Genomic DNA, 9,016 nt, shown 5'->3' with positions numbered 1-9,016 from the left:
TTGTCTTTCACTTCAGTCATCAGGGTGTGATCTGGTCAGGCAGGGATTTAAAGGGTGATGGTTGGCGAGGATTGGCAGGGTGCTATTCAATCCTGAATCAGGACAGTAATCATCAGGCCATGTTAAGAAGGTCAGAAGAAGTGCTGGGATGGGAACATGGGTTCAGACTGAAGAGTAGTTGCTGGAGAATCATTATGGCGATGAAGGGAAGGTGTATAAAGTGAGTGGTCAGGAAAGGGAGGAATCAGTCAAGAGCTGGAAGCTGGGATGAGTGGGGGTTGGAATTTGTTACTAGCTTGATGAAGTCTAATGAGGGAGGACTTGGTAAGTACGTTACTTAAAAGAGCCCAGATGACAGGGTATTTGTCAAACCACGTTTCCACAGCCTGGAGGTTCATCAAGCCAACTTTGCAAGTAATGCTTCTGCACAAGTGACTCACAGATAGCACAAGACACATGACATAGTCATTCACCCAATGACTGACGAGTGGGCACTCATTCATATAAACCCAATTTTTTGGGAGAGGCGTTCATTTTTCACCAAAGGTATATGTTCAGAGCATTAGGGGCAAAGCATCCAGAAGGAAAATCTTGGAACAAGTAACTCTCAGTAAATGCACAATATTTTATTTGATTTAGTTTAATTGAAATGAAACTGTACATCAGGGAAACAGACAGTCTTGCTTGATTATTTTTCGAGGCAATGTTATATTGGTCTTTGTGTTCAGTAAATCTTGAAATAAGCAGCAGAGGGCAATCATGTATAATGTGTAAGCCAGTCTGCTCCGTTTGCCACACTTCTGTTCTCACCAGTCTCATGCTCACCGAGAGCAAGAGTAGGGCAGGGCTCCCCATCTCCTAACCTCCCCTCACCTACCTCCTAACCTCCCCTTACCTACCTCCTAACCTCCCCTCATCTACTTCCATATTTTACAGATTATTCAGCAACATTTCCTCTCCTCCGACAGAATTCCGCCACCAGATACACTTTCCCCTCCCTCCCCTCCCGGCACTTTGGAGGGGCCATTCCTTCACTTCTAATTCCTTCTCACGGCATCTTCCCATCAGGAGATGAAACATTTGACCTTTTACCTCTTTCTAGCAAACCCAACACCCAACCCCAACCAACCAATTTTCCCCTGCAACCGCTGCAACCGTGTCTGCCTGTCCCGCATCGGACTTGTCAGCCACAAACGAGCCTGCAGCTGACGTGGACTTTTTACCCCCTCCATAAATCTTCGTCCGCGAAGCCAAGCCAAAGAAAGAAAAAAGAAGAAAGAAGAAGCAACCAAGGTCCAAAACATTCCACTACCGCCCTCCTCCAGCTGGCAAAACTTGTCCTCACCTTCAATAACCTCCTTTGATTCATCCCAATTCCTCCAAATCAAAGGGGTAGCCATAGGTAACTGGATGGGTGCCACTTATGCCTGCCTTTTTTTGGACTATGAGGAGCAACCCATGCTACAAGCCTATACACAGGCAGAGCTCCTCAACTCTTCTTCCACTTCATTAATAACTATAGTGGTGTTGCCTCATGCAAAGTCAATCAGCTCATCGACTTTATCCACTTTGCTGCCAACTTCCACCATGACCTCACATTCACTTGTGTTATGAGCCCAAAGGACCCCAAAACCCAGCAGCAACAGGCATTCACCACGACGTAGTTACTTAAACAAAAGTTGTTTTTAATTATCTTTAAACATGAAAACAGAATCAAACTTTAACTTATCACAATTAACTTAACTAAACCAACTCAACCCCCTTCTAATTTGAAGCGCACATGTATGTAGTGTGTGTGTAAATTTAAGAAAAGTTCTTTGCTTCACAGTTCAATTTCACTTCTCATTCTTCCAAGTTCACTGGTTGCAGGTAATTCTTATACTGTGCACAAAATTTAACATGTATAAAGTTCACCAGGCTTTGGTGCTCAAAAGGTAAATGTTTACCGCTCAGGAAGTTCTTGTACGTTTGCAGAGAGAGGTGTGTTGTTCCTTGATTTCCACAAATGAGGTACCATCATTAGTCACCTCAATGTCTTGCTGATGAAACTTGCCCCATCAGGGTTCTCCAGATGATAACTTCTTTCTTTCAAGTCACCACAGAGTTCCTTTCTGTTCTGCTTATTCCAAGAGAAACATTAGGCAGATAGCTCTTCCAGCCATCCGCCACTCTGGAGCTTCTGTTTCAGTTCCAACAAGCTTCTCCTGGCTGCAACTGTTCAGTTTCTCTCTCTCCATCTGAGGTTCCAAATGCCAGCCACATGTCCTTCTCTCTCTCACTTGCAAAACCACCCCACCTTCTCCAGCAAACAATAGGAGTTAGTCTTCTGCTCCCATCTGTCGCTTTAGGTAAACAAACCTCTCAATGACCTTTGAGTGAGCACTTTGCAGAGAGGTCAGAAGCCTTGTAAAAATGTCCAACACAGATGACCTGACTCCAGTCCATTAATTTCATGACATCATTTCAATTAGCACCTCCTTGTGAAATGTGCATAACATTTTCCATAGTTTCTGTAAAGTCACTGGATATGAATTCTTCAGTATTTCAAATAAGATCTGTTTTAAAATGTGTGTATGTATGTAACCTACTCTAATTTTAACAATTTATCTCCCAAAAAATTTCCAAATATTCCATCGCACTTGATCCATCTCTAGCAAGACTCTCCCTTTTCTTGATCTCTCTGTCTCCATCTTGGGAGACAAACTCTCAACCGACATCTTCTGCAAACCCATCAATTCCCACAGCCTCCTCAATTATACCTCTTCCCACCCTGTCCACTCCATTCTGTTCTCACAGTTCCTCTGTCTCTGTTGCGTCTGCTACCATGCAAAATCATCTGAGATGTCCTCCTTCTTCAGAAAATGTAGCTTCCCCACTCCTCCCACCAATTTGACCCTCACTTGCATATCCTCCATTGCACATCTGCCCTGGCCCTTTCTGTCCCCACATGGAATCCCCTTGTGCGCACCTACTGCCCTACCAGCCTCTGCATCCAACATATCATCCTTCACCATTTCTGCCACGTATTGCGTGATCCGACCACCTGAAACATCTTCTCCTCTTCTCCCCTCTCCACTTTTCCCAGGGACTGCTCTCACTGGACTCCCTCATCTTCTTGGCACCTACCCCTGTGACTGCAGGAAATGCCACACTTGCACCTGCACATTCTCCCTCCCCATCTTTCAGGGCCCCTAACAGTCCTTCCAAGTGAAGCAACACTTCACTTGTGAATCTGCAGGGGTCATCTACTGAATCTGGTGCTCCCATTGCTGTCTCCTCCCATATCAAAGAGACTGGGCATGGACTAGGAGATCACTTCACTGAGGACCTTTACTCTGTTTGCTGTAATAGCGGTGCTCTCCCAGTGGCAACCCATTTCAGTTCCCCGCCCCATTCTCATGCTGACATCTCTGTCCATGGTCTCAGGCACTGCCAGAGTGAGACACACACAAATTGGAGGAACAACACCTCATATTCTGTCTGGCCACCCTCCAAACAGATGGCATTAGCGTCAACTTCTCTGGTTTCCATTGGCACTCCATCTCTCCCTTTCCCTATCCCTATGCTTCCTTTTTCTCTAGCTTTATCTCTGTCTCTCCCTATGCTCCTCCTCCCCATCTGTTTGGAGGGATAGGGATGGGAGAGGCAGCCTTTTTAGTCTGGCGCCTGCCTGCTTTATGCTCATACCTTATTGAAGAGCTCAAGCTGGAAATGTCGGTTATATGTCTTTATCGCCTGTTGACCTGCTGAGTTCCTCCATAATTCGGGGGTACGGTTAGCGTAACCATTAGCACAACTCTGTTACAGCGTCAGTGACCAGGGTTTGAATCCGGTGCTGCCTCTAAGGATTTTGTACTCCCTCTGTCTGCATGGGTTTCCTGTGGGTGCTCCAGTTGCCTCCCACTCTTCAAAAAAATGTACAGGGGGAGTAGGTCAATTGGGCAGCATCAAAAGGGCCTGTTTGCCATGCTGTATGTTGAAATCTAAAAATATATTTTTTTTGCGCTTTTACTGCAATTACAGCATCTGCAGACTTCCATGTTTCACAATAAAACATTCTTTCCAGGCGCTTCTTCTTCTGATTTATTGTCTCTCGTCCACACTGGAGAAACCAAATGCATTTAGATGACCGAATTGCAGAATACCCCAATTCCATATGGGTGGGTAACCGTGAGCTTCCAGTTGCCTGTTGCTTCGTCCCACTCACATTGTTTGTTCAATGTTTGGCCTTTCCTTTCTTCTAATGAAGCCCATTATAAATGCCAGGAAAACATCTCATCCACCAACTCAACAGTGAATTCAGTAATTTCACATATCCAGTTTATTTCAGAATGATCCAGTTCTGCTGTAAGAATGCAGGGTTATTGGGGGTGGGGGGGGGGGGGCGCGGTCAAGAGAATATATGGTGGCAGAGGTAATGTTGCAAAGCAATGACTTTCTTGAGGAAGGGGTGGTCTACAGGACTTGGTTCTATTTCTCTCTCTGTGGATGCTGATTGGCCTGCTGTATATTCAAGTAATTACTGTTTTTGTTTCTGATTCTAGTATCTGCAGTTTATTGTGTTTAACCATAGGCTGCTTTTCTCTCTCTCCACAGGTGTTGTCAAATTCTGTATGCTTTATCCCCATTTTCCTTTATTTCACATTTTCGGTACCTCAGAATTCAATCACTGTTCCTCTTTCCTCTGTCACCCTCTATTTACACCTTCCCCAGACAGATCAGCTGATGTTAACAAGCCATCCTAACCATAGATATCAATCGGTGTCATCCATTCTCCATTAATCTCATCTTATTACAGATATTCATTTTGTTCTCCCCTCCCCTCCATTTTCTTTCAAACGTAAAAAAAGTTTGTTTTCCCAGTTTTTACAAATGGTCACCAACGTGAACGTCCGCACTGTTTCTCCCCCCACGGATGCTAACTGTCCTGCTGAGTATTTCCAGTAATCTCTGCTATTATAACAATGCTCAGAAACCTTAATATCCAATAATATTTCTACAGTGTTGTCTCAAATCTTATTTTATCTTGTATTGAAGGCCACTTAGATTTGAATCTGGAGGCAGTTTTTGATTGCTGATACCATGTTACCTAAACTGGAATTAACCGATTCTTGGCTCTTGCAGAATGTGTATGCTATAATGGTGAATTAAATATGGTGTTCACTTTAACCTGCTAACATCAAACATATTAGAACAGTATGAAACATCATTACAAAGGTAATCAAGTGTTATTCAGGATGTTGTACATATCTTATGCAAAATGCTGCCTGACACTTCCTAAATTTACATGTAGGGTTTGGTTGCAATTGTGCCATGGAGAAAGGTGAGCTGCATCTTTTCAGCCTTTAATAGTGCAATTATCACCCTAGTCCATATCACTACTCTCTATTATAAGGCCCACATCAATAAGCAATACAGCAGTTCATGAATAAAAAGCCTTCAAACCTAGGAATATCCAAATCTAACACTTGAATGATATTAATAACAATATACAGACAAGGAGGGAGCACCTGCTTAGGAAATTCCCACTTTCCCCAGTGTTACAGTGAATGTAGGGAGGACAAGGGACATGTCAGGTGCTCTCCACACTGCGTGAGAGTATTGATTCATTTCAGTGAATCGCCTCATTCATGAAGAATAGCCACTGGTACAAAGTTCTTCTGTTATAGTTTTATTTTTTAAAATGCCATGGAATGGTCATCACAGAGGAGAAAACATGTGGCCAATTGAGTTTGTACCCTCTTTCCATGGCCCTGTAAATTGAGAGAGAAAATTGGAGGTGAAAATGTAAAAGCAGAAAAGTGAACAGCTTTTGTCTTGTGTTTTACCTGATAAACAAACAGTCTGAATGGTTTTTGCACAGTGAATGGGAACACAGAAATGTGTCTACCTAACTAGAGTTCACTTCGACAATGTTGTTCTTCCCTTTTGTTAGACCTTCAAATACAAGGGTCCAAATCTTCACCTTTTCCCATGAACTTTTGCCCCAACTTCCAGGTTGGAGTTGAAATACAGCCATGGCACGTTCCCATCCTTCATCTCCCTGGGGATCTCAGTGGGTCAGCAGCGTCAGTGGGCAGAAAAGAATGATTGACCTTTGGGGCAAAAACTCTTCATCAGAACAAGCCCTGAGGAAAGGTTTTGGCTTGAAATGCGACTGTTCTTTTTCTCCTCCTGCCATTGCTTGAACCGCTGAGATCCTCAAAGTCGGTTGTGTCTGGCTTCAAATTCCAGCATTGGCTCTCTCCTGGGTGTCTTCACCATCCTTCATCTTATGAGGGAGGTTTACTGAGCAATGGACAAGAGTTTGTGAGAAGACCAGCCAAGGTTGATTATGCTATGATTTGTGAAAGAGACTGTTACAAGTCCTGAGGACCCCAAAACCCAGCAGCAATAGATATGAACCAATACAAAGGGTTACTTAAACAAAAGTTGCTTTTAATTATCTTTGAACATGAAATCAGAATCAAACTTTAAAATATCTCTATTGATTCACTTAACCTACTTAACCCCCCCTCTAATTCTAAGTGCACGTGTGTGTAATGTGTATATAAGTTTAGAAAAGTTCTTTGATTCACAGTCCAATCTCACTGATTGCAGGCAATTCTAGTACTGTGCACAGAAGTTCACTAGGCTTTGGTACTTAACAGATAAATGGTTACCACTCAAGAAGGTTCTTGTTGGTTTTCAGAGAGAGAGTTTTCTTGTTCCAGGACAGCCACTCCAGTGTCTTATTGAAGAAACTTGCCCCCTTCAGGGTTCTCCAGATGATAACGTCTTTCTTTCAGATCACCACAGAGTTCCTTTCTGTTTCTCCTTTTCCAAGGGAAACACCAGACAGCCGGTCCTCTCCTTTGACCAGGCAGTTTTCCAAAGCTTGCCACCTTGTCCCTCTGGAACTGAAGTCTGCGTCTCTCCTCTCTCTCACTCCCTCCCACTCTGAGAGCAAAGCTGTTCTCTCTCTGCATGCAAAGATCACAGGCTCTTCCAGACAGCAAATTGTTTGTCAGACAAAGCTGCTGCTGCATGTTGCTACATTGTTGCCTTTTGCAAATAGCAGCCCATCATGAGTCTCTTGCAAAAGCTCCCACAAAAATTTTGTGTTTTAAAGTGTTTGTGTGTGACCTGATCTAACAAATCTTTCCCAATTTATCTCCCAAACACCTCTTTATACTCTTTCATGATATATAGGTGCATCCCTGCTGGGTCATTGAATCAAAAATGGGATTTCACCTTTGTCTGGTCTGACATTAATTAGAAGTAACATCTATGGCCTTGTAGCCTTTATGGCTCTAGAGCTCAGCACAAAGAAAGTTCTGGGAAAACTATCATTTTTACCCATATATTTTTCAGCACATTCTATGAACATTACATTTCCAACTCATTCAATTATTTGGCTGCCAAATAACCATAATAAATTAACATAATTATATTTTCCAATGATGGATATTTTCTGAACAATTGCTCCTCTGTCATTAAAACAGTGATTTTTTAAAAGCCATCAAATGATTGCATCTTCCAATAAGGCATTTTCCGTACAAATCTATTAAATGCAAAATGGATTCTTTGGAACTGAGACCGTTAATGGATCACTGAGTGTGAGGAACATCATAACTGGAGCAGCAAATGGAAAACAGCAATGTGGGGAGTGAAATGGTGGAGACTGTAACTGCTCTTTCAAAAGAGGGAGGTGGTGGATGAACAGGAAGAGCGATTGCGGGTGGAGAGAGGCAAAATGAAGAGCATGGAGGAGTCGAACAAGAGCACTGGTTTTATGCTAGGAGACACAGGAAGGAATGGCATAATTTCTCTTCCTGGAAGGATAGTTTTAGAACATTACTAACTGAGGGATACGGGGATCTATAGGTGACTTACTTAATGTTTGGGGAATGCAGCCAAGGCATATGGTGCATACCCTGGAAAATGCCTCTCTTCAAGGCTTATGCTGTTCAATTATATTCATGACTCTGCTCACCTTTTCATTTGTTTTTCTTTTCAACTATACATAAGCAATTCTTCATTGCATGCCCCCTAAATCTGCTGCAGCTCTCATTCAGCCCATGCACTTCTCTTTCATCCTCCTGTGATTCATTTTGTTTTCACTTATCAACTAGGCTTTAACCACTTGGTGCATAAAACATTTTCTCCCTAACCTTCTCTTCTGTGTGGTATTGGGAGGGTAATTGGCACTGAGATCCTTCAGAGATGCACAGCTTTACTCTGTTCTGGAGAGGGACAATGTTTGGGCTCCCTAGACCCCCACCCCTACTCTTCTAGACCGCAGTCAAACTTGATACCAGGAACTCAACAGGACAACCATTCCGCTAATGGAGATGACCTTTCTTGATCCGAGGACTTGTGCAGAGCATTGTTCACCTGGGGACACACTATTTCAAAGATGGACTGTCCTGGACAACAGGCCCATATGGATTCTCTGGGATAGGAATGTTTCCAAATGCATGCCCTGACATTAGCCTTCATGGACGTGGAGAGCTGAAATTCATAACTGATGGAAGACTGGCGAGTGTCGGGTATTGTGTTTTGTTTCAGGGGCATTTAAATTGAAGGGGAGGGAAAGCGTCAGCCACTGGTTGGAATCTATGATACAAATAGAGCCAGCAGCAAATAAAAAGAAGGGAAGATCGGCCAGTTTGTGAGTGACCCAGTGTAGAAGTAGAGAGTTAGAGGCTTTGGCTCGAGGACATGCCTCAGCTAAGGTCAGGTAGATGTTTTAGAAGGGATAGGAAGAGAGTAAAATAGGCAGGGGAGTAGCATTACTAATTAGGAATAGTATCACAGCTGCAGATAGGGAGGATGTTGTAGAGGGATTGTCTACTGAAAAGGGAAGAGAGTAATCATTGTATATTGGAATTATTTTATAGGGCCCCAAATTGCCCTCAGGGCACAGAGGAACAGGTAAGCAGGACGATTTTGGAATGGTGCAGAAATAACAGGGTTGTTGTCATGGGGAAACTTCAACTTCCCAAATATTGACTGGCATCTCCTTACTGAAAGA

Source organism: Narcine bancroftii, chromosome 1 (genome assembly GCF_036971445.1).
Source record: "Narcine bancroftii isolate sNarBan1 chromosome 1, sNarBan1.hap1, whole genome shotgun sequence".
NCBI lineage: Eukaryota > Metazoa > Chordata > Chondrichthyes > Torpediniformes > Narcinidae > Narcine > Narcine bancroftii.
The sequence above is the reverse complement of the archived record's forward strand: the minus strand, read 5'-3'. Positions refer to the sequence as shown.